The 26,913-nt window shown below is 49.0% G+C and overlaps 1 non-coding gene across 1 annotated transcript; it reads right to left on the bottom strand.

The window, feature by feature from the left end:
- Positions 1-3,427: 3,427 nt before the first annotated feature.
- On the bottom strand, positions 3,428-3,561 carry LOC148090547 (small nucleolar RNA SNORA71). The gene has a single exon (XR_015713756.1). It is a non-coding gene; the product is annotated as a small nucleolar RNA SNORA71 (small nucleolar RNA).
- Positions 3,562-26,913: the final 23,352 nt, after the last annotated feature.

Here is a 26,913-nt window from a genome sequence, read left to right as displayed (position 1 = left end):
CAGAGAGAGGAAAGGAGGGGGAGAGAGAGAGAGAGATAGAAACATCAGTGATGAGAGAGCCATTGATTGGCTGCCTATCCCGCAACCCCGGCTTGTGCCCTAACCGGGAATCGAACCCCGATCTCTTGGATCCTAGGTCGATGCTCAACTGCTGAGCCATGCCCGGCCGGGCTGGGTTTGTTTCTATGTATTAGGTAGATCTGCTGGGACTCTCAGTATTTTTGGAGGGTCTCTGGTGCAAGCCAATGTCAGACGCAGTTTGTGACTGGCCCTGAGTCCACTGTTTGGAGCTATCAACCACCCTCAGCTTGGGGTCTACTCTGCTGGGGCTGAGTGCAGTTGGACAGGACCATGGTGTACACCACAGCCTGCTTTTCCAAGGCCCGGGTCCAGAAGCAGATCAGGCAAAGACTCAAAGCACTATGAGGTCTGCCTCTGCCTACAGGCTGATTAATCTGATTCTCTTAATGAGCCTCAGGTTGTAGAAACTCCAGAGGATGGGGCGCAAGGTTTTCCAGCAGGGTGGGGCAATTGATTTCCCCTCCAGGCAAAAGCAGCAAAATGTCTGCCTGAGAAAGATGTCCTTTGCAGTATGGGGGAATGACTTGGCACAGGGATCCAGACAGGTGCCTTCTGATCTCTATCTCCAGAGCCCACAACCTTACATTCTCCTCACACAGCTCCAGTCCACTCTGCCCTCCCTTTGCTGGAGCCCAAGGTGAGTGGCTGCACACAAAACTTGGTGCATTGGCTCTTTAAGAGGGTGCCTGCATTTCCAGCCACCTCTCCCTGTCCAAAAGAAACCCTGCTGCTTTTCACAGCCAGATGTTATTTGGGCACCTTTCTCAGTTCTGGTGCTCTTGGCCTGGAAGCCCAGCTGGGCGTTTAGGCCCCAGAGTCCTCAGTGGGAACCCACCACAGCTGAGATCTCCCTCCGAACCTTCAGCTGCTGCCTGTGGGAGCCCATCCAGCCCTCTCTCGCCTCCACACTTCTTACCAGTCTCTGTGTGGTCTCCACTTTTCCTCCTTAGTTATGAGGGTGCTCTCCAGCTTGTCTTCAGTTGCAGTTGATTATTCAGTATAGTTTTTCTATATTTTCGTTGTAATTCCAGGTTGGTTGCGGGAGAGTGTCAGTGTAGCTTCCACTCAGTCCGCCGCCATCTTTAATCTCCCTGCTCATCGATAATTAATCTCTAAAATATGAGAGTCAAGAAAGAAAAAAGGAGAAAGAAGCACGAAAGAGAGGAAGAGAAAGAGAGAGGGACTGGGTGAAGGAAAAAAGAAAGAGAGGGGAATGGAAGTGAAGGACGAGAAACAGAAAGAAAGAAGGAAGAAAGGGAGGGAAGGAAGAAGGAGACCCTCCCTGTAGCCACTACAGCTGCTGCATGTAGCCAGGTGAGATTCTCCATTGTCTTCATCATGACCACCACCACCATTATCCCGATCAAGAGCATCTCCCTCCCTCCAGCTCACATCAGAATTCTCAAGTTCTTCAATGGCAGGCTCTGTTCACACTTGTGGAGTAACAGGGAGTGCATTTACCCTGCCAATTCAAAGAATCCCCCCAAACCAGAGACATTATATGAAACACAGGCTGTAAAGAAAACGGGTATCAAGCAATGAAGGACAGTGATCCCAGGGAGATGGGAAACAAGAGGTCTGACCTGCATTTGCCCCGCTGACTGTTTGGTGAGGGAGTTTCCTGGTAGAGGCCAATGGACACTCCGAGTTTAGGAGATGGAACTGAAATTCTCAGCACCCAGAGTTTGCGGGTTAGAGGACCAGAGGGAAGAGAGTGGCGGAGGGTGAGGACCCTGTGTATCCACAGGAGTCCCATTGGGGTATTCCACAGACCACTGATCAGCACAAGTGTATGAGGAAACTTCGTGAGGCTTGGGGAAGAACCGCCTGAACAGATGAAAGGTACTAATGCCCAGCGCTCAAGCAGGACAGAGACTAGTGGCTGTCCCCTCCAGCCAGGATGGTAAACCTCACAATTTGGGAGGCATTGGGTAAGGTGCTCGGAAGGGTCTTGCCTCAGTGGTGTGGGAAAAAAATGACTCCTATACTGAAAGGGCCCACGCAGCAAATCTTCAGAGCCAGACCCTGAAGGATCCAACTATTTCCAAGCCACTTAACAGCATCCAGAACAAAGCTCAAAAAATACAGGGTGGGGCAAAAGTAGGTTTACAGTGGTTCATATGGAAAATAATACAATAATAAAGAATAATAATACAAGAATAAACTCTGTGTTTCACATACTCACAACTGTAAAGCTACTTTTGCCCCAAACTGTATGTCTAGCACTATAAAGATAACCAGCACTTAGGGGAAAATCATAATGTCTGGCATAAATGAAAAAGTACCAGGAGCAGAAAAATCCAACCAATAATGAGGAGAGAAATCATGCAATAAAAGCCTGGAAAGAAAGAAAACCTGCCTTTATTTGCAGATATGATCAGCTACAGAGAAAATCTGATGGTTTCTACACAAGAGCCACTAGACTAATTAGGGGGCTTAGCGAGTTTGCAGGACCCAACATATTTTTAGAGACAGATACTATATATAAGAACATGTTGCCCGGCCGGGCGTGGCTCAGCGGTTGAGCGTCGACCTAGGATCCAGGAGATCAGGGTTCGATTCCCAGTCCGGGCACATGCCCGGGTTGCGGGCTGCAGCCGATCAATGACTCTCTCATCATTGATGTTTCTATCTCTCTCTCTCCGTCTCCTTTCCTCTCTCTGAAATCAATAAAGATACATTAAAAAAAAAAAATGTAAAAATTAAAAATAAGAGCCTTAATTCTCCTTGTTGACATAAGGGATGAGACACACCCTCTTCCCGTTTCCTAAAGTGTTTGCTTTAGAAAACTTGTAAGTTCTTTCTCTGTTTCTTTGAAAGCATGTAATTTTTTTTTTTTTTTTTTCTGCAGGGGACAAGAAGTCTGCATGTGATTGGCCACTTGGCACTACTTATATGTCTGGAAATCATCGTGGTCATCAACAGAAAGTCACTTGGGGAATCCAAGTCTTAGGATATGAATGCACTGACAGCCTGCTTCCCTTGAACCTCAGTCTACTTCATGCTCAGTCACTGCCACTCACCTAAGGCTGTCCCATTAGATAGGGACAAGGGTGGATCCTCTGAATATGAAGGAAACCTTACAACTTTTCTTTGCCTGCATTACCTGACACAGGCAGCCTGTACTCACTTCAAACACAGGCACAGAAAAGAACACCGAGCTGTTGAAACAGAAGTACAGGCAGAAGGCCACAGCTATGGCTCCACAACCAACCCATGCATTGCCTGAGGCAGGACCCACTATCATTCTCCTTTGTTAAGGCCGCACAGAAACCAGCTCTGAGCCAGGCACTCAATAAACCAGACATCAGGGGCCAGGAGACATCAGAAGGTGGTGAGACAGAGCTGTGGGAAAGCTCCAGGGTTTGGAAGAGACAACAGTGGACCCTCCAAACATGGGGACATGCTTTCAACAATTGCTCTTCCTGCACTATCAATGACCAGGGCACACGGAGCCCACAATCACTTTCGAATGCAGGAGTCACATAAATATTTAAAAAATCTTCTTGCCAGCTTTATGACCCAGGAATATAGTTTTCAGGCCCCTGAGAAACATTTCTTTGGAATGAAAACATCCAGCAAGATCGCATCCCAATCTCCTGGTTTCCATGGGAGGTTAGAAGCCTAACTTCAGTGGGCACCTGGCTCCGAGGTGCAAAACTAGCTCCCATCCTGCAGCTACAAGACATTGATTTTTCTCTTGGATAATGCCAATTGTATTAGTCTACTCAAGCTGCTCTAACAAAATACCAATACTGGGTGGCTTAAAGAACAGAAATTTATTTCCTTATAGTTCTGGAGGCTAGAAGTCCACAATCAAGGTGCCGGGAAATTCAGCTTCTGGCGAGGACTGCCTTCCTGGCTTGTAGATGGCCACCTTCTCCTATATCCTCACATGACCTTTCCTCAGTGCATTGGGATTGAGAGAGGGAGGGAGGGGGAAAGCAGGAGAACTGGGGTGGGGAGAGAAAGGAGGAGGAGAGGGGGGGAAGGAGAAAAAGGAGGAGGGGGGGAGGAGGAGGAGTGGAGAAGAGAAGAAGAGGAGAGAGAGCACAGGTGAGTTCTAGTGTCTTCTTATAAGGACACTAATCTTATAGGACCTCATTTAACCTTAGTTATTTCCTAAAAGGCCACATCTCTCAATACAGTCACACAGGGTTTAGGGCTTCAATATATGAGTTTGAGGTGTGGGAGCAACACATTCAGTCCAAAACACCAGTGAACTAATACATATGGTCACCCCAGTTACCAGGTAAATTTAAGATGAACTATATGTGAGACCTGGTGATCTCAAGTCCTCTTATTTGAGGACTAGCTATGTAGACCTTGAGAACTTGTATGTAGTGAGTTATATCTGCTTGGCTATACAAAAGGGTTAGATTTCTTTCTGTCTTTGGAATCTCTTAGCAGATTGTCCGTGGTGTACATCACATTCTGGTGCAATGGTTATTCAGTAATAAAACTGTTTTTCTTCTACCTTTGTGGAGACATTTTCTGGGTTGGCAGAAGATTTCGTTCTATTTTTTGTTTCTTAGCTACTAAAAGTACTTGAGAAGAACCCTCTTAATAGTTGAGGAGAGAGGGCAAGGGGGGCAGGGAAACAGGTATCACCATTGTACACCCGTTTCAAAGAGGGTCAAATACAATTTCAAGATAGAAAAGGACCTAGGAGCATAGGGAAGCCAGGGTGGGCTTTCTTACCAACCTTCTTTTCTCTTCTACTTTTCCTGCATTTGTCCACTCCTGCACTTGTCCATTTTCATTAGCCACATGGACATTCCCTGGAGCCATTGGAAGAAAAGGCACTATCCCAGCCTCCTGGTGGCTCCACGTGACAGTGTTGAGGTTGGTACGATACTGTGGCTAAGACAGTGGGTGCTCGAATCAAACAAAGATTCAAATGCAGCCTCTGCCACTTCCTAGCTGAGTGACCTTGAGAAAGTTACTTAGCTTCTCTGGGCCTCAATTCCTCACCTACAAAAGGTGTAATAGTACCTGGCGCACTGGGTTTTTGTGAGAATTATATATAATAATGTAGGTAAAGTACATAGCATAGTGCCCCCATACCGAGGATTTTATTTTTCATTATATTTTCCCAAGACTATATACTACACTGTCTCCTCTCCCTCCCCCAAACTCATAACCAGTTGTCGCAGCACTTTTCTTCTCTGATCTGAAACAAGGACAGTAAGGCACAAAGTTTTTTTAAAAAAAAATGTCTTTATTGATTTCAGAGAGAGGAAGGGAGAGGGAGAGAGAGATAGAAACATCAATGATGAGAGAGTCATTGATTGGCTGCCTCCTGCACGGCCCTGAACTGGGGATCGAGCCCGCAACCCGGGCCCGGGCCCTGAGCGGGAATCAAATCTTGATCGCCTGGATCCTAGGCCGATGCTCAACCCCTGAGCCACGCCCGGCCAGGCACAAAACTATTATTCTAGTGTTTCTGGATTCTTAGCTTTGCTCATGCAAACTGAGTTATGCAAACTGAGTTTTTTGTTTGTTTGTTTGCTTTTCTTGTGTGGCAGAAAACAAATCCAGCAGTGACAGAGATGTGGGGAAACTAGCATTCTGGTGGGGGTGGGCACATTTTCTGGAGAGCGATTTTGTATTGTAGATCTACCTCTTGGAATCTATCTTAAGAAAGCAACCATTCGTACAGAGACCTATATACAATAACCCCATTAAAACATTATGTATAATAGGGAAAATGAGAACGATTTAAGTGTTGAACAATATTATAACGCACCTTCTGTGCGTCCATTCGATAAGATGTTTTTGAAGAATTTTTAGACAGAGGTAAGGTCCAGATGGTGGATGAGAAAATTTCAGGGGGGAAAATCAGTGCTAACCTTGAAAAACCTTACTTGTTTATATGACTGTTATACATTTAATGTAGTCCTACAACTTTAAAACTATAAAAGTATGCCAATCTGCTGACAGTAGTTCATGGTGAATGACAAGACCCAAGTAATTTTCATTTTCTTTCATTTCCTAAATCATCTTCAATTGCCTGCACTATGTGAATATTTGAACTCCAGAACCGCCCCTCCAACCCAAGGACAGAGGCAAGAAAATCTGGACGCTGGAAAGAAACTCAGATACAAAATATTAGCTCAGTTTTATTATCTTCGGTAGGCGATATTTAAGCACCAATTAAACAAGAGGGCAGAGTGCCCAAGGGCCAGTACAGGCAAACAATTAACCCCCCACTCCCAAATAAAGTGGCAACTACTGCAAAAACCGTGGCCCTAGGGAAGGATGCACTGCCTAGGACGGGACACTCCTGTGGCCTCAATCCCCGTTTTTGGGCTGAAACTTAGCACAAAACGGGGGCACGAAGTGCTGCATGGTATGCACCAATATGGAAAGCCGGTTCAGCATGGAGGCAGCAGAAATTTGCAGGAGGTCAGAGTCTTCAGCAGTTAATCGGCTAAGAGTGAGGGGAAAAGAAAATCACTTTCGAGGCGATAACTTCTGGCCTTCCTCACTCCAACCCCTCCCCGAAGGTGGCAACTGGACCTACTCCTTCATTAGAGAGGCCCTCAGGCTGCGACAGACCCGGTGCCCCATGGCCCTCCTTAGACCAACCCTTTGGTGTCTCCACATCTTTAACAGAGCGCCCCCCAAGCAGATATTTGCCCCGCCTCCTGCTGCTATTCCCACCCAGGCCCTTCTAGAACTTACATAAACAGGTCACTGCCGGTCACTGTGAGTTCCCAACGAACCATCCCGTGGTAGGGTTCAGCACCTGGGGTCAGATACCTGCGGGCCACCTCCGCATCCACGTAGGACAGGAAAGGCACCGTGAGGGCACTGGTGGAGTTAAGGTAAAGGCACCATCCACACACCAACTTTACGGTTCAGGCCCCCTTGCCTGTCAAAGGCCGGGCTTCTCCCAGACGACCCCTCAGGCCACCCGAGACCCTCCAGGATGAGTTTTCAAGGAACTCTGCACCACAGCCCCCCTCAGGCCACTCCCCATGTCTCCAGGACACCGCAGCTGCTTCCCCCAGCCACCTTGGGTCGCCATAATCCCCTTCTGTCACCCCAGAAGTCCACCCCGCTCCCACCAGCCCCGGAAGCCTATCCTGCCCATCCCCTCACCCCTTACTTCCACGGGAGGGGGGAGGGAGGCTCCTTGAAAAAGATACAACTCCAGCACTTGGCTTCCCAGGCGTCTGTCGGAGGCAGAGGCCTCTCCAGCCTGCCCGGAGTCGAGCGATGCCCCCTCCACCTGCGGAGCTACCTCAGCGGCAGCGCTTTCCGCTCCGGTGCTGGCCCGCTCTCCAGGGCCCATGGGGCCCCCTGGGCCAGTGGGTGATCCAGAACCACCCGCCATGCTGCCTGTGCGGTTGGCGTCGTCGTCCGGGGCCTGCATGGCGGCGCTGCCCACCACAAACCGGAACTACTTTTTCGCTCACCCCTGAGAGGCTAGACCCTCCCGTGAGGCCCCGCCCCCGCCCCGCCCCGCCCGCCGCAGGCAGCGCCTGCGCACACAGACCTGGAGGGGGCTCCTGGCATGGGATTGGTTCCCGCTAAGCCAGCCTTGCCTCCGACTGTCTGCCCTGCCAGGGAGACCCCGTTTCGTTTCCAGGGAGACACTGGGCTCCCTCACGAAGCCCCGCCCCTCTGTGACTGGGTCCCCGCAGGTCCTGCCCATCCTGGAAGAGAGAGGTTGGAGTGAAAGGCCCTAAGCGCAGGGCGCCGGAGTGAGTCCAGACCAAGGGGAGCATCAAGATGGGGAGAATGTGGCAGGGGAAACAGGGTCAAGCATGGCCAACTTAGCCTTGCAGGGACGCCGTGCCCAGGACTTGGAGAGGCGAGCCCTGAGGGAAAGAAACGGTCCATGTCCCTGTGGCCATTCTGTGTATCCATGGGTAAATGGCGGGGGACCGGTGGCATGCTGGGAGAAACTGGGTCCTATTCAGAAGTCTCTGGCAGCCTCAAACTTTTAGGAATCTGAGAATAAATAGTGTTTCTGAACATGTCCTAATGGGCTCCTGTCCCACAAGCAGCCAGTTCCCTCGGGCCAACCCACAAACTCGTTTCCCTTGAGGACGGGCTGTGAAAGTGCCCAAGTGCCCATGAAGACACCCGCAAGAGATTAATTAGAGCTTTCCACTCCCACGGCCTTGACAGCAGCTCCCAAACCATGCTGCTCCAGGCAGGCAATAAGGGCTACGCCTCACTCCAACAACCCCTCACACCCTCCCCCACATCAAACCACAGACTGAACAGAAACTTCAGGGGAAGCATGTGACTTCCAAGAAAAGGGGTCTCCCCAAATTGGGAGGTTGGCAGTGAGGAGTGTGGTCAGGGCTGGGCACTCATCCCCCCCTGCAGGCCCGGCCTTCACAACCTCATCTAAGCCCCATGGTATCTAACACGACTACCATCCTGTTGGGGGTCAGGGCTTCAATATACATGAATTTTGCAGGGGGAGGACCCAAACATTCAGTCCATAGCAGAGTGCTACTCGCTCACTCCATCTATGTTGGCGTGAATATTTTTAACAAGGAGCCAAAGATTGATGTGACCAAACATAGAAACAACATCTTTACTGGTTGATAATGCATGCTAGCTGTTGTGAGAGGTATGACAGGAGGAAGACCTAAGGTCTCACAGGTTCTCCCAGCTGAGGGACAGGACAGAGACAGCAAACTAAGATTTTGTGATAAAAATGTTTTAAAGCAATTCAAATCCAAACGCCCTCATTAAGCTCCTGGAATCAAAGGAGCTATCAAGGTCCAGATCTGTGATGATGGTTACTCTACTTTCTCTCAACTTCACCGTGGAGTGCCCCATTCCCCTGCTTGTGCTCCCTGCCTGAGGGACAGTGTTTCTCCAGCTGTCCTCACCAGTGGTGGTGACTGCTCATGCTCCTGTGCCAGGCCCATCCCTCACATCTCAGGTCCAGGAGGTGTCGCAGGCCACGTCTAGGTTCCTCTCTGCTGCTCTGGGCCACCCTTCTACCTGCTGTTCTGGTTGCTGTCTTTACCTAGCTCTGCTCTGTGTCCCAGAGGCTGCCCCAGGTGGACGGCACCACTCAGGAAGCTCCCTTGTCCAGACTGCCAGTTGGGCTCAGCCAGTGGAGGGCACCGACAGGAGACCAGAGGATGGGAGGAGCGAGAACCAAGGGTATTTGTACCTTCCCCCCAACACACATCCTCTGAGACTCCCTACAGTTCTGGAAGTGGCTGCATTCCTCAACTCTCACCCAGATGCAGTAACACTGATCCCTGTCCCTGCCCCTTTAGGCCCAGGCTCGTTATAGAGAAGATGGCTTTTCTTGGTGCCTGACCATCCCTTGGTGGCTGTGACATGCTGGTCAATGTTTGACAACTTGTTCTCTGGGGTGTGGACGGGGTGGGGGGATTGGAAAGTATGCATATATATGTATAGAAGTTTATTATAACTCTAGCTCTGTTATAATTCTGACTCACATAAAGAATGTGTAGTACACAATTTAAAATTATAATAAAATATAAAATACTCTTTATTGTAAATTTCATAGACTTCATGGATTCTCACGGATTGCTTTAGTTGACTTTTGCCAAACTCTTGTTTGTATCTGTAGCCGATCTGTGCTTGCAAGTGATGAGCCAATGTGGTCGTGACACGAATGTCACTTGATAATTTCATTCACGGTCATGAGTAAGGCAAAAACGAAACAAGACAGACACACATCCATCAGTGACGTGTGGAGCTTCTTTTCCGAGTCGAATAATGGTGTTGGAATATGCCAAAAGCATTTCTTCAAATTTTTATGCTATTCACAATGGAACAGCTACAGACAACACACAATTTTAAGTGCATTCAATCTCGTTAATTATTATCGTTTCCTCCATCACTTTCTTAAGTCTAGGCAATCAACAAAACAATAAGCCAAGGCCTGATTTGTACCATTTGCCAATTTCCGTGGTGTCAATATTCTAACCCTGGCCAATTTCAAGCCAGCAGCAGATGTCATGGAACACAGGGTTGGGAAAGATGTGTACTCGTTCACCATTATATAGTATTTCCACCATATAGTTCCAATAGACAAAGTTAACTACAAGAGCATAGATGACAGTAGTGTGTAATAAGATAATTAGAAAGCGGTGGGTTGTTTTTCTTACCTTTGAAAGGTATAATTCATTTAATTGTAAGTTCATGTAATCAAAATTTTAATAAGTATGCAAAATAAATGACTTCTAGACATCACCATGCAGCATGGTGCCTATAGTCAACAATATCGTATTATATCCTTAAAATATGCTATGCTAAATATTCTTACCATACACACCCAACAAAATAATAAAGGGGGTGGGGGAAAACTTTGGTTGGTGATGTCTATGCCCTTGATGGTGGTGATGGTTAGCAGGTGTATGCTTACCCCCAAACTAGTACAGTTGTATACATTAAATATGCACAGCTTTTTACATGTTAAACAAACCTCAATAAAGTGGTTTAGAGAATAAAATAAGCTTCTATTATTGGCTGCTTTGAACATCCAACTCCCAAATTTTTGATGATTTAACACTCAGCTCTCGGGAGCCCACATGAGCCAGCTCCGACTCGCCACTGCTTCTTGGTCCCTTGCCCTTGCTCACACCTCTCTAGATAGTCCTCTCATTGAGCACTCCTCAGCTAAAAACTTTACAGGTTGGTCGGCACTCTAACAAGAAGCACAGCGCCCTTCCTTCCAGCCACGGACTGGATTTACAGCTAAAATACTGCATAGCCAGCTTGAAAAAAACAAGAGAAATATAGCTTATGGACATATTTTGAGTAAGGAGCACTGAAGAAACACCATAGAGTCTGATAAGAGAGGGGGAGGTGTAGAAAGGGGAAGTCCCCCCTGAAGCCTGTGCTCAGCCGTGAGGCCTGAGGGTTAGAGCCTGGAAAACTCCCTCCCCTTGGGAGTGCAGGCTGGCATCCAAAAGGTGGAATTTCAAACCTGGGGCAGAAGAGAAGGGAAGGAGAGCCTGTGCAGGGTGGGCAGAGGGAACCAGGGGCACAGTGTGCTGTGAGGAGGGGGCTGCTCCTTCCCAGTGAAAAAACGCAGCTAATGGCAGCAGCCTGGGCAGGAGAGATTCACCCCGGGTGCTGACTGCAGGAAAGGCTGTCCCTCAGGGTGTGGCTTCCTAATAGAAAGGTGCCAGAGGGCTGCACTCAGCAGTGACCTAAAGGGACCCTCTGCTTTCCTGTAAGGCATTGTGTAGAACCCCAGAAAGCAGTTGAACTGTATGGCGTAGGGAAGGGGAAGAGACACCTCCTGGCACCAGAGAGAGGGACCGGAGCTGCCAGTGGGCCGGATCGCGTCTCCAGCTGCCAGAGCTGCTGGTGGGATGCATTGGAAGTTGTTGACCTGCTCTGAAGAGAGCCGGGATAGCACACAAGGAGCTGCCCCAGCTTTGCTGAGATCAGCTGTCCAGGAGACCTGCGTGGGGCTGACCTTGTGACCCCTCCAGCTTGGATCCAAGGCGCAGGGGTGCCAGATCTTCGCAAAGCAGGTTTTCTGCCTGTTTTTTACTTTATATGTTTTTGATTACTGGTCGGCACCTCACGGCATCCAGCTTCCTGGCTTGCACTGGGGAGACAGACCAGCGAAAGCTGGGTTTTGTGCCTGCATTGTGGAGAGTTTGAACTGAGCGCCCTGTGAGATCAGCCAACCAGAACTGGGAAAGGAGGGCCGGAGCATGTCTACCTCTCCTTCAGGTGAGGAGCACCATCCCCAACAGGAAAAGGGGTGGTTCAGCTCACTGAAGGCCCAGATATCCCTCGCTGGGCATAGGAGGACATTGTAAGAGTAAGACTCTCAGGGACTATTGTTTGGGAACTGGAGGAAATGCATAAAACCCCTCCTGGGGGCCGGGCAGGCAAAGTGTTCACCAGAGTCCCTTTTGAGCAATCCCACTGAGCCCAGGCCACTGAAACTGCCCATCCAGAAAAGGCAACAGGCTGAATTAAATCTGAAACTGCAGCAGGCCGTTGTATGGGGAACTAGAATTGGGCGATATGGTAAAAATTGAGGAGTTGGCTTTGAAGCAGAGATCAACTTCCCCACAGTAAGCGCCTGACAGCGAAACCTCTAAGGAAGGGGAGCAATGTCCCCAGCTACACTTGCGGGCCTGTACCCTAAAGAGTCTTCAGAAGACTCTGGAGTAAGACCAGGCAACCAAAAGGGGGAGGCAAATAGCTGACAGACAGCCTGGGACCAGCCAACTACCTACGGACACCAGAGACAAACCTCGACAGCTCCTGACATTGGCTGACACACAAGCCTCCCAGGAGACCTGATATCAGCACACAAAACACTGAGCCTCAGACAACATAAGCTGCCCAGACGAAACTCACCTGATTGTCTTTTTTTTTTAGAAAAAAAGTAAAGAAAACAATTTTCTTTTTAAGTTTTTAAATTGTTTTTCATTTCTTAATTTCTTCTTTAATTTTTTAAAAATTTGTTTTGTCAATTCCCAGGCAGCAGTTGAAGGAGATGGTGTTCTACCACCTTCTGGCCTTTCTGGTTTATGATGAAAAATCACCAGCAATTCTAATTGTTTTCCTTTTATGGCTCCCTTAGGATCTGTTTGAGTACTTTTCTTTTCTTTTTTTAAAAAAATATATCTTTATTGATTTCAGAGAGAGGAAAGGAGAGGGAGAGAGAGACAGACAGAAACATCAATGACAAGAGAGTCACTGGGGATCGAGCCCGCAGCCCGGCCACGTTCCCTGACCGGGAATCGAACCTCGATCTCCTGGATCCTATGTCGATGCTCAACCGCTGAGCTACGCCCCGCCGGGCTTTGGTACTTTTCTTAAAAAAATCTATTTTATCAGATACGGGAAGAATGCGGCACTGTGAGAAGAAGCAGAGCATGCTTGCTCCTAGACACAGACTTGATTTTCCGCTAAAATACTGCATAACCAGCTTGGAAAAATCAGAGAAATATACTTGAGTGGACATATTTCAAGTAGGGCGCACTGAAGAAAGATCTTACAGTCTGGTAAGGGGGGAGGGCGTTGAAAGGGGGAGTACCCCCTGAAGCCTGTGCTTGGTTCTGAGGCCCTAGGGCTAGAGGCTGTAAAGCTTCCTCCCCTTGGGAGTGTGGACTGGCATCCAAAAGCTGGGATCTCAAACCTGGAGCAGAGGAGAAGGGAAGGAGAGCCCATGCGAGGAGGGCAGAGAGACCCCAGGGAACAGTGTGCCTGTGCAGACAGGACCACGCCTTCCCAGTGAAAGAAAGCTTCTAATGGCAGCCAGGACAGCAGTTTTCACACCGGGTCCTGACCATACAAAAGACTGTCCCACAGTGCGTGGCTCCCGAATGGAAAGGGCCTAGAGGGCTGCGCTGAGCAGCCACATACAGGGACACTCTGCCTTCCTGTAAGGCATTAGGTAGAACCCCAGGAAGCATTTGAACTGTATAGCGCATGGAAGGGGAAGACAGACCTCCTTTCACCAAGAGAGGGACTGGAGCTGCCAGCAGGGAAGATGGGGAATCTAGGCACCAGAGCTGCCAGTGTGGTGAATCAGGATTTTTTGACCTGCTCTCAGGGGAGCCAGGACAGCGTGCAAAGAGCTGCCCCAGCTTCACTGAGATCAGCTGTGCAGGGGAGCTGCATGGGGCTGGCTTTGCGACCCCTGCTGCCTGGTACCAAGGTGTGGGGGCCACGGGACCTCTCAGGGCAGGTTCTCTGCCCGTGTGCCGCCTGGTGCACTTTTGAGTTTTTGATTGCTGAATGGGCGTCCACCTTCCTGGCTTGCATGGGGGAGACAGACCAGCGAAAGCTGGGATTTCTGTCTGTGTAGTGTAGTGTTTGAAGTAAGCGCCCTGGGCAACAGCCAACCAGATCTCGGAAAGGAGGGGTGGAGCACTCCTACCTCTCCTGCAGGCTAGGAGAACCCCCACCCCAAAAGGAGAGGGGGTGGTTCAGTTCACTGAAGCCCCAGATGTCCCCCGCAGGTCATAGTCCTAAGGGGGAAGGGAGATAAGCTCTCAGAATGACAATATAAGAGTAAGACTCCCAGGGAGTATTGTTTGCGAACTGAAGGAAAAGCTTAAAACCCCTTGTGGGGGCTGGGCAGGCAAATTGCTTCCTGGAAATTTTTTTTGACTGAACCTACTGAGCTCAAGATGCTAAAACTGCCCATACAGAAAAAGCAACAGACTGAAGTCAATCTGAAACTGCAGCAGGCCATTGTATGGGGAACTAAAATTGGAGGATAGGGCAGAGAGTGAGGAGCTGGGTTTGAAGCAGAGACTAACTTCTCCACAGTGAGTGCCTGACAGCAAAACCTCCAAGTAAGGGAAGCAATATCCCCAGCTACACTGCCCGGCCTGCACCCTGAAGACTCTTCAGAAGACTCTGGAGTAAGACCAGCCAACCACAAGGGGGAGGCAAAATAGCTGGCAAGTGGAGGTGGTCCACAGAGAGCCTCAGATCAGTCAACCACCTAAGGACACTAGAGCCAAACCTACACAGCTCCTGACATTGCCTCATACACAAGTACTTCCCAGGAGAACTGAAATCAGCATACAAAGCAGTGAGCTGCACACAACGTAAGCTTCCCAGGCGAAAGTCACCTGAGTGACTTTTTTTTTTTTTTTTTTTAGATAAAAGAGAGAGAGAAAAATTTTCTTTTTAAATTTTTAATTTTTTTAATTTTAAATTTTGTAATTAATTAAAAAAATTGTTTTGCTTTGTTTGTTTTCTTATATGTTTCTTTTTGGCTTTGTTTTGTTTTGCCTTTGGTTAGGGCTGAGACACACAGTTATCCTACCTGAGAGGAGAGTTCTCCCAAGAATGGGTCAACATCAATCTAGACCCAATCACAACAGGAGAGCCCAAAGAACCCACAAAAGGGACACCCACAAAAGGGATACACCTAGAGCAAATAGCTCAGGAGTATAAGGAAAACACACCTCTGGGCTCCACTGGACATACACTACAAAATCCCACCCCACAAGAGTGAGAGACAGCAAATGTATCTAATACACAGATACAAACACTAAGAGCCACCAAAATGGGAAGACAAAGAAACAACGCCCAAACTAAAGAAAAGGAAAAATAGTCACAAAAAGACCTTGATGAGATGGAGCCAAGCAAGTTATCAGAAGTAGAGTTCAGAGTAATGGTTATAAAGATGCTCCAGGAAATTAATGAGAGCCACAAGACACTTAATGGAGAGGTCCAGGAACTTTGTGAAAACATGATAAAAGAGCGAGATATCATAAGTAAGAACCAGGCAGAAACGAAGAATACGATATCTGACATCAAGACTACACTGGAAGGAATTGGAAGCAGGCTCAGTGAAGCAGAGGATAGAATAAGTGACTTAGAAGATAAAGTAGAAAAAAACACTCAATCAGAGCAGCAAAAAGAAAAAACACTTAAAAAGCATGAGGACAGTCTAAGGGAGCTTTGGGACAACATGAAGCAAAACATTTACATCATAGGAGTTCCAGAGGGGGAGGAAAGTGAGCAAAGAATAGAGAATTTAGTGGAGGAAATAATGACAGAAAACTTCCTTACGCTGGTGAGGAGGAAGCCACACAAGTTCAGGAAGCACAGAGGGTTCCAAGCAAGAGGAACCCAAAGAGACCGATTCCAAGACACGTAATAATTAAAATGGTAAATATTAAGGACAAAGAGAGAATATTAAGGGTTGCAAGAGAGAGAGAAGCAGTGACCTACAAGGGAACCCCATAAGGCTGGCAGCAGATTTCGCAACAGAAACACTTCAGGCCACTGGGGATCGGCATGAAGTTCTCCAAGTAATGAAAAGCAAGAACTGGCAACCAAGACTGCTTTATCCAGCAGGGCTATCATTTAAAATTGCAGGTCGCCTGGCCGGACGTGGCTCAGCAGTCGAGCATCGACCTAGCATCCAGGCGATGGGGATTCGATTCCCGGTCAGGGTACATGCCCGGTTGTGGGCTCGATCAATGACTCTCTCATCACTGATGTTTCTATCTTTCTCTCTCCCTCTCCTTTCCTCTCTCTGAAACCAATAAAGATATACTTAAAGAAATAAAAAATAAAATTGCAGGTGAAATAAAGATCTTCCTGACCAAAAAAAAAAAGGCTAAAGGAGTTCAGCACGACCAAACCAGTATTGCAAGAAATGCTAAAAGGACTGCTTTAAGAAGAGGAAGAAATAGCCCGGCCGGGCGTGGCTCAGCGGTTGAGCGTTGACCTAGGATCCAGGCAATGAGGGTTCGATTCCCGGTCAGGGCACATGCCCGGGTTTCGGGCTCGATCAATGACTCTCTCATCACTGATGTTTCTATCTCTCTCCCTCCCTCGTCTTTCCTCTCGCTGAAATCAATAAAGATACATTTAAAAAAAAAAAGAAGAGGAAGAAATAGTGAGAGAGAGGTACATACACAAAGGGGGGAAATGGCATTAAATAAGTGTGTATCAATAGTATCCTTAAAAGTAAATGAAATAAATGCTCCAATCAAAAGACATACGGTAGCTGAATGGATAAGAAAACAGAACCCAAAGATATGCTGTCTACAAGAGATGCATCTGAGAGCAAAAGATTCACACAGGCTGAAAGCGAAGGGATGGAAAAAAATATTCCATGCAAAATGGAAAAAAGAAAAAAGAAAAAAGGTGGAGTAGCAATACTTATTTCGAACAAAATAGACTTCAAAATAAAGACCACAACAAGAGACAAAGAAGGTCACTACATGATACTAAAGGGATCAATCCAACAGGAGGAAATAACCCTTATAAATATATATGCACCCAATATAGGAGCACCTAAGTATATAAAAAATATCTTGGTGGACTTTAAGGGAGAGATTGACAGCAACACAATCACAGTGGGGGACTTTAACACCCCACTGTCATCACTGGACAGATCATCAAGACAAAAAATCAACAGGAAAACAGAGACTATAAATGACACACTAGATCCAATGGATTTTATTGCCATTGACAGAACATTTCAACCCAAAGCAGCAGAATACACATTCTTCTCAAGTGCACATGGAACATTCTCACAAAAAGACCACATGATAGGGCACAAGGCAAGAGTACAAATTCAAGAAGACTGAAATCATATCAAGCATCCTCTCGGGTCACAATGCCACAAAACTAGAAATCGATCGCTATTAAAAAACTCAAAAATATTCAAACACATGGAGGCTAAATAGCATGTTATTAAACAATGAATGGGTTACCAATGAGATCAAGGAAGAAATCAAACACTTCCTGGAAAAAAAGGAAAATGAACATACAGCAACCCCAAACCTATGGGACACAGCAAAAGCAGCCCTAAGACGAAAGTTTATAGCACTACAGGCATATCTTAAGAAACAAGTAAAAGCTCTAAGAACTATCTAACACAACAACTAAAAGAATTAGAAAGAGAAGAGCAAGAAAAGCCCCAAAGAAGTAGAAGGAAGGAAATACTAAAGATCAGAGCAGAAATTAATGACATAGAGACTAAAAATCAATACAAAAGATCAATGAAACCAAGGGCTGGTTCTTCGAAAAGATAGATAAGATGGATGAACCTTTAGCCAGATTCACCTAGAAACAAAGAGAGGACCCAAATGAATAAAATCAGGAGTGAAAGAGGCGATATAACAACTGACCCAACAGAAATACAAAGGATTGTAAACAAATACTCTGAGCAACTATATGCCAACAAACTGGACATGGGTGAAATGGACAAATTCCTAGAAACATACAATCTCCAAAGGTGAATCAGGAAGAATCAGAAAACCTGAATAGGCTGATAACAACTGATGAAACTGAAGCAGTTGTCAAAAAACTCCAAGTCAACAAAAGTCCTGGACCACATGGGTTTACAGGTGAGTTTTACCAAACATTCCAAGTAGAATTAACACCTATTCTCCTCAAATCATCCCAGAAAATTCAAGACGAGGGAAACTCCTGAGCTCTTTTTATGAGGCCAGCATCTTCCTAATCCCAGAACCAGGTAAAGACACTACAGAGAAAGAAAATTACAGGCCAATATCCCTGGTGAACATAGATGCTAAAATCCTCAACAAAATATTAGCAAGTCAGGTCCAGCAACACATTAAAAACATCATACACCAAGGTCAAGAGGGATTTATTTTGAATATATCATTCCATTTTCTCCTGCCTTGTAGGGTTTCTACTGAAAATTCTTTTTTTCCCCTTCTTTTTAATATATCTTTATTGATTTTAGAGAGAGGAAAGGAGAGGGGGAGAGAGAGATAGAAACATCAATGATGACAGAGCCATTGACCAGCTGCCTCCTGCATGCCCCTGTCTGGGGATCGAGCCCGCAACCCAGGCATGTGCCCTGACCTGGAATTGAACCATGATCTCCTGGATCCTAGGTCGACACTCAACCGCTGAGCCACGCCCAGCCGGGCTCTACTGAAAATTCTCATGATAATCTGATGGGGTTTCCTTGGCTGCCAGGGAATCATTTCTTTGTCATTAACTTTTGGGTTTTCATATGCATCTTGGAGAAGATCTTTTTGTGTTGACATAATTAGGTGTTCTGTTAGCTTCTTGTCTTTGAATGTCCAGCTCATTCCATTTGGGAATTTTACATTGATTATTTCTTTGAATAGACTCTCTGTTCCATTCTCCTTCTCTTCTCCTTCCAGGATACCCATTATTCTATGTTGCTCTTTCTAATGGAGTCAGATAGTTCTCATAGAATTTGTTCAGGCGAGCCAATGAGATTGCAGTCTTCCTGGCCTGCATGCTCATCCTGTTGATTCCCTTCTTGTTGATACTGCTCTCCTGTGGATTCCTTCTCGCTGCCATCCTCAGAATCCACTCAGCCGAGGGCAGAAGCAAAGCCTCCTCCACCTGTGCTGGGCACCTGCTGGTCTCTCTTCTGCACTGCGGCTGTGCAATATTCATCTACATTAGCCTCAAGTCATGCTACACCCCGGAACAGGACAAAATCATGTCCTTATCTACACCAATGTAAGTTCCATGCTCTACCCCATGATCTATAGCCTCAGGAACAAGGAAGTCAAGGGTGCCCTCAGGAGACTCTTGGAGAGCCACAACCAGATGAGGAGGCAGCCTAATGCCAGGTGAAGGGCAAAGCGGAGCCCACCAGGACTAACCTGGCGCCCTTACAAGAACCCAGTTGGCCATCTCACTGCACACCTTGCGGCTCCACTCCTCCCTCTGAGGCCTGCTCCATGGTTCTGTGTGCACCTGAACCTTAACACGCCCGTTTCTATGGTCAGAGAGATGGGACGAACCCTAAGGCTCTCCAAAATGTGACAGTTCTGGTGCGTTTTGCTGTCCCTTCATGGACGATTACACTCATCATCTGGAACACAGTCTGAGCCATGGACACTGACAGGAAGGAGGTCATGAGATGACCCAAAGAATACATTAAGGCAGCCACTTCTCTGGCCAAAGAGTTAGCGAGGATAAAACACAAGGAGCTCCCAAGTCCAAACTAGGCAAAGTGGAGAAGTGGAAACTGAACCGTGCATCTCCACAAAATGACCTAGAGATTACTTGAGATACAGCAGCATAAACCAAAGCAGCAGCAGCAGCAGCAGCAACACCGGGGGCCTGTGACCTGCTCCACCACCATCCGGCTCACCATCCTCACTAAGGCATTTCACTATCTGCCCCAGTCCAGCCTCTGGGCCAGGTGACTCCTCTTCCTTCCATTGGTCAAAGGGCCACTTGCTCCTGGTAGCCTGTGCAGACTGCCCTTCCTCCCACCTGACCTGCTGTGCTTGGGGAGGTGCCTCTCCAGTGTGGCCACATGTGCTTTCTCGTCACCCAGCGCTGAAATGATTTTTCTGTCTCCCTGACTGGCCTGGAGGCTTCTTGAGGGCAAGAAGAATGATTAATCTCTGTTACCAGAGACTTGGCACATAATAGGTATTCAATAAGCAGTAACTGAACTGTGAGCCCCCATGAGCTACGGCATATTTTCAGACCCTGGTTGCTAACGGAATTTAAGCCTTCAATACCCTGCTGAGCTGAGGCCTCTGCGATTCAGGGACTCATGTCAGATGTAAAGATCTCAAGAGCTAAGTGCCATGGGTCCCTGAATTTTCCTCCATCATAGCACTTAGCAAGAAATAATTGTTGAATAAAGAAATGAATGAGTGATTGAGCACCTTGTGTATACCAGGCACTGGGCATAGCACTGGGGACACAGAAAAGCAACACAGTCCCTGCCCTCAAGGAGCTCAGAAATTAGCCTGGGGGATTAGGCACCCAAACAACTTTATTTAACACAATTGTCACCCACTATTCATTGGAAGGAGTGACTTGCCCCAACTCAAAACCTAGGAACACCCACATTCTGTTACAAGGGTCAGGAGTGGGCGCCTGGGTCCTTGATGACCCTTCATTGGACGACTAACCCGGCATGATGGCCATGTCCCTCTGAACTTCACATTCAGTCAACAATACATTTCCTTATACTTTAAGCCCCAAAGCCATCCTTACTGACACACAGAAAAGCACCATAAGCACCAGCTATTTCCAACCTTGCCTGCTCTCCTCGATGGGCAGCTCCTCCTACCTTCCTCATCACGCCTAGCCGATGACCCCAGCTTCGACAGCAAAGAGGCCCTCGGAGCCACCCGAGGGGCACTCCTCAGTGGGAGTGGCAGATCTCGGAGAACATGAACCCTGTAGACCATTTTTCCTAGTGCCCAGCCCTACTTGCTGTTTGGTCAGTGCCAAGGCCACAGCAAGTCACTGAGAGGAGATGGCGACAACAGAAGAATCCCCTAGAGGCACTACCCAGGAGGAGCTTACAGACCAGCAACGTCCTGGTGACAGTCCAGTGCTAAGGATGCTATGGCAAAAGATAGGCTCACGTGACTATCCAGTGGGGAGACACGATTCCACATCTTCTGGGGTCGTGCTGAGGACTGCTTGGACAAAGCACGGGAAGCGATTCCTGGCCCCGCGCCTGGCATACAGGGTGCCGAGTCAATGGCAGCAAGGCTTAGTCGGTTTATCTGGTTCTGGGTCCTTCCATGTTGTTCTCTCCCTCTCGGGCTGCACTTCCTTCAGCGCCCTCAGATGTGGGAAAGGTTGCAGCCTGGAAGGGTGTGTGTGTGTGTGTGTGTGTGTGTGTGTGTGTGTGTGTGTGTGTGTACACCATTAGGAAGTCCTGCAGGAAACTTAGATGGTGACTCCAGGTTGATCAAAGAGAAGGTGTGGTGACAGTTAAATTAAATCCATATGTATTTGGAGAGAGAGAACGTGGGTGAGAGCGAGACACACACTGACCAAAACAGTAGCTGCTTGTTGCTGACAGCACCCCACGGCAGCGCAGGGCTTGGCAGCACCAGGCAGGCCCTGTGCTGCATGGCCCTATGATGCCCACACACAGGGGTGCATGGACTCCCCGATATTTGGACAAGCTTAAGTGGGTGCGTCTTCTCTTATTGCTTCAAGAAATATTAGCTCCCACTGCTCTCACCCCTAAATCCTTGTCTTCTTTCAAAATAAACTAGTGGAAAATGCTGAATCTGGGTGAAGGCTAGGTGTGTATTTTGAATACTATTCTGTCTCCTTGGGTGTAGACGTGTAAGTTCCGTAATAAAGAGTTTGAAAAGGCAACAGTATTAGGCCTTCTTTGCCCAAGCAGCTCCTGTGCTTAGAATGCCTTTTCCCATCTTTTTGCCATTTTTCTCACCCTCATGCTTCCTTTAAGGCGCAGCTCTAATGTCATTTAGTTCATCACCTCTTTGTGATTACTTCCTCGGTCCAATTCCCACTTAGGGCAAGTCTAGTGGGAGTGTCGCGGACGGGACGCACACACGCAGGCACACAGACACAGGTAACCTCGGGGGAGGGACAAGGACAGGGAGTCCCGTCACTCCCAGGCAGTGTGGTAGGGGCCTGACAGCATAGGGCGCCCCGGGAAAAGGCAGAACCCCCTTTCAGGTGCGGCAAGACAGGCATAGGTCCGGTCCCACGCCCAGGGCCTCCGTGAGGGTGAGGGGTGCAGGGCTTCAGAAGTGAAGTAAAGATAACCCACGACTCTCCCCAGCATTAGGAGGCCTTCCAGAGGGCAGGGGCCCCAAGAATCTGTTGAGCTACAAACAAAATAGCTTCCAGAGTTTCAGACAAATAAGGATCTATTTGAGACCAATAAGAATAGCTACCAGGGACTTGTTAATTCAGACGGAAGCCCAAATAATGTTCCGATAAGGAGACAGTGGCCATGGGTATTTATGACAAGGACGAGGGCAGCAACTACATCCATAGGAGGAAGGCATTTCTGTTGGCGCAGAAAACATGACACAGCGATGTTTATGCTAAACAATGTTTTCAATGGTCAGTCCAGTGTCATGATATCTGCTTTCTTCTTATGTTTGTAAACAGTCCTTTGGCCGCCCTAGGCCCAGTGCAAACGTTATTGTGCCCTGTTGTAACATTGCAAAGGTTTGAGGCATAAGACATGCAAGGCAGCTCCCCTGTCATGGCAGCTCCGGCTCCATTTTAAAGTGGCTCCAGTTATATTATTGTCTGCAAATCTGTACGGTAAGAGATGATGCCAACCTGGCCTTAGGTGCACTAGGGAGGGTGGCTAGGACACAGTCAGGGGCATTGAGTAGCTGGGAGGTGAAATGAGAGAGTGGGAGGCTGTGGAAATACCTGTCACCAAGTGAGTAATGAAAGAGAGGGAAGCATTTGGGGGTGGGGAAAACACGAGGTCATTTGGGGGCTAGTTGGGTTCCAGGTGCCTGCAGGGCATCCAAGTTCGGGTGGCTATACTGATTTGAGGCTCAGGCATTCAGGAAAGATGTTGAGTATCTTGCAACTGGTTAAAAAAAAATAATAATCCTTGTTGATTTAAGCATCACCTTCCTTGAATTTATGCTCCCTGGCCCTGACACCTCTTAGACTTAGTCATTACGCATTACGCCGAATGTGTTTTTCAACACACATACTACATTCCAAACAAGTCTTTGATCCAGAAAGACAGGGGCCTTAACCACGACGCAGCCAGAAGGGTTTAGGCTACAGGTGGCGCTATGCACAGGAGAGGCTGTGATGTGCTGAGCGCCTCCTGAGTATCTAGCTGCGTGAGCGTGTATTTCTTGTTCGTGCACACGAGTTCGTATACTGGCATACTTGGAAGGATTAAAAGAGCAAAATATCATCTTGTGTAGAACTGGTGAAATGCTGATGAAAGCAAACTGTCAGTTGCCCACTAGAGGAATAACTTTCCATGTAGGATGAGCGTTATGTGTGGAGTTTGGAAAGGATTGCTTTTAGGGGCAGCTCAAAGTCATGAAGACAGCAGGGCTGTGCCGCACTGGCCCCGCAGTCATCAGCCTGGGTCCCCAGGCTCCGTGACTTCAGGGACTTCATCACAGTCCTCCTGGCTGCATCAAGGAAAGGGCCAAGTACGAGCACTTTCAAAGGTAAGATCAGCCTCCAATGAATAGAACAAGATAATTAAAACTTCAGCAAAGTAGTTCACTTGGGAACTAATTAGAAGTTTTCCTAAACAACAGTTGCTGAATACATTCCTTTCCTTTTTTTCCTGTTTTCAAATGTAATCCATGCTCGTTGCCAAAAACAGAAAAAGTATGTGCACATTTGGAAAAGAAGATAATTACCTATCATCTCACTGCTAAAGATAAGCACAATGAAAATGTTGGTGTATTTCAGGATGAAATCAGCTCATTCCTGGTTAGATTTAGAACAGTGACTGGAACATTGCAATCACTCAATTCATGTTACTGGGGTGTTATTTCTTTTCATCTTCACCCGAGAATATGTTCTTACTTGTAGACAGAGGAAGGGAGAGAGAGGGAAATATCAGTGTGAGAGCGAGGCGTGCGTGGCTCGGCTGCCTCCTGATGCACCCGACAGGGGATCGAACCGGCCACCTAGGATGTGCCCTGTCGGGGAATCCAACCCGCACGCAACCTTTTCGTGTATGGGATGATGCTCCAACCCACTGGGCCACCCAGCCGGGGCCCTGTTGTTGTTTATTATTATTCATTGTTGGTAAGCTTAGGAAATCTCTCCCATCCAAAACTCAAAGTTCATCTAAATTTCTTCTCGTGTTTTCACTTTGATTTTATTGTGTGCATAATACATAGACACCTTCTCATTACAAACAGTTCCTATGCTATACAGATAAGTAGGATAAATGTGAATGTATTCCTTCAGACCTCCCTCCCGTGTTTCGGTGAGATATGTAACAACAGCTTACGTTGTCCCTGTTCATTTGTCCACTCCTATTTCATTCAATAGTCACTTGCACCTCAGAACTGGCCCTCCAAAGGCTTTGTCCGTGAGTCCTGGCTGCGTCTGCAGAGAGCTGTGTCCAGGGCTGCAAACTCCCGTGCGCTCCCGGCCCACCCCGTGCACAGGCTGTGGGGGGGCAGGAGGAGGATGTGCAGGCAGCTGGAGGGGAGCAGGGCACTGGGTACGGAGGCGTCCAGCCCAGCAGCCTGAAGTCAGAGGCTTGAGGGGGTGCAGGGCCCCAGGGTCTCAGCAGGAACAGGCAGCCTGCTGCTGAGGGAGAGCAGGAAGGGATTCCAGAGATATGTAGACAACACAGGAAGGAGCGCATTAGCAGGTCAAAGCAGAGTCTTCATTTGTCTCCTGCCCAGACTGGTTTTCCCTCGATGGCCCCATGTCAGTTTGACCCAGTTATGCCAAATCCTGGAGGTCCTCCTCGCTACCACACTTCTTCAGCCTCCACATCCAGTCCTTCCTGAAATCTGTGTCTTTGACCTGCTAGCATCTATTCCCTGCGTTTTCCCTTGAATCCCTTTGCCCTCCTGCTTTGCTCAGCGTGTTCCTCTTTAGCATACTGTTATCCTTTGTCCCCAAGGAAGTCAGCTCCCTGGGGACAAGGCTTTCTGCAGGCTTCCCTCCCCTGTTGCATTATTCCCAGTCCCCGGAACAGTGCTGGGTGAAGAGTGTTCAGAACAAAGCAGCAGCTGGATGCGGGGAGGCCTCCCCTGTATCTCCAGTTCCATCCCACTCACGCGCCCCACCCAACCCCCTGCCCCCCGAAGACAAGCAGAAGTAGAGCAGGAGCCAGCTCTGGAAAAGGACATTTCTATTGCTCTGTTTACAGGGGTTTTTCAGCAGATAAAGAAAGTGCCAGCTGCTCCCACCACCTCCCCACCCAGCGGACCAGCACTCACACAGGCTCACCTCCCACTTGAGGGCGCTGGTGCCTCTATACCTCCAGCCGCCCCCTGCCCCCTTCAAAAAACCCACCCACCCTCCACCACAATGTTAAGACTTTGCTCCTAGGGGAGGGAGGGCCCTGGCGAGGGCTGCGCCAGCAGAGGGCAAAGCCACTGGGAGTGGTCCCAGGGGAGGTGCTCCTGCTCCCGCCTCCCTTGTGTCCAACTGGTCTCTGCTGAGCTGCCGGTAGGGCTCAGCCCACCCAAGCCTGAGGCCTGGAGACGTCCCAGTTGAGTGCCTGGATCCCAGGAGCCCAAGGGCAGAGGCAGCCACCCCCTCCCGCAGGCTGCAAGTCACCACGGAGTGCTAGGGCCCGGAGTGACAAACGGTGCTGAAGGAGCAAGGCCCATCCATCCCGGCTCCTGCAGGGACTGGGCTGGGGGTACCCGAGGGCAGGCAGGGCCCCGGAGTGACTCCCGGGGGACTGGCCCAGAGGCGCCTGGCTAACTCCCAGAACTGGATGACCAGCGACGGGCAGGCAGCAAGCTGGTCACACGTGAGGTTGGCTGGACTGGCACGGACACAGGCTTCGAGGCTCACCCGCAAGCTCGGGGCAGCGCAGGCGTGGCGGGAAACAGCCACAGCCACATGCCCGGGGGCCTCACAAGACGGGGTTCCGGTAGGCGGCAGCTGGACCTGTCTGCGCAGGCGCCCTGGGGAGTCCCAATGATGTCACCCACTAGGGGGCGGGGCCTCGTGCAGGGCGGAGCTCCGCGCTGTGGCGGTTAAGCGGGCTCTCGGAAGGAAGGGCCGAGGAACCATGCAGGCTGAAGAGCGAGGAGCAGGCGGTGTGGCCGAAGATGCGGAAGGCCGGGGCAGTCCTGGTGACCCTGGCAGCTCGGATGGCTCTGGAGGCCTGGAGGACCCCGGTACAGGCGGCTCGGGAGAGGCGGGCGCCGAAGCCAGTGGAGCGCCACAGGTCTCGCGAGCACTCAGAGCTCACGGGCCGGGCGGAGACGCCTTGCCAGGGCCCGTAGCCAGAAGGCCGAGACCACGACTTTTCCAGTTGTATCCTATTCGAGGAGTGGCCGGGGGGCCGGCCGGGGGCCCAGGGCCCCAGGGGGCCGGGGGACAGACCTTGGCGAGGCAATGGGGCGGAGAGGAGGGCGTCAGCGGGGGGAGGGGTACGGACGGGAGAGGGGAGACGGGGACCCGGGTCCTGAGGGGATGGGCCCGTGGGGACCAGTTGAGAGGGTGGTGGGCGACGGCCTGAGGGACCAGGAGGAAGGGAATGGATGTGAGGGGTTGACACGGGTGAGAGTGGTCTGAGGGGACACAGCAGTCTGTATTGCATGGTGCCTTACCTGAATCTCCACTAGCTCCTTCATAGTGGCTTTCCGATCACCAGTGTTGGCAGAGATGGCCTGCGAGTACCTGGCCCCGGGCGCCCAACTCCACCCAGCAGCGGTTGAGCAGGACCTCATACTGTTGGACAATATTCTAACTATGTAAGTTCTAAAAAGGGCCACGGTTGGGGACATGAGGGACAGGTGGCTAGGGTGGCTCTGTGGAGGGTCGTTATAATAGTGAATTGGAGATCCCAGTAAAGTCAGTTCTATCTATGACCGTCGTGGGGCAGTGTTTAGATCGTCAGCCTCCACACCAGAGTGTCACGGGTTTGATTCCCAGTCAAGAGCAGGTACATGGGTTGCAGATTCC

This window comes from Miniopterus natalensis, chromosome X (genome assembly GCF_054644295.1).
Source record: "Miniopterus natalensis isolate mMinNat1 chromosome X, mMinNat1.hap1, whole genome shotgun sequence".
Lineage (NCBI taxonomy): Eukaryota > Metazoa > Chordata > Mammalia > Chiroptera > Miniopteridae > Miniopterus > Miniopterus natalensis.
Note: the sequence above shows the minus strand (reverse complement) of the source record. Positions and strands in the feature narration are given on the sequence as shown.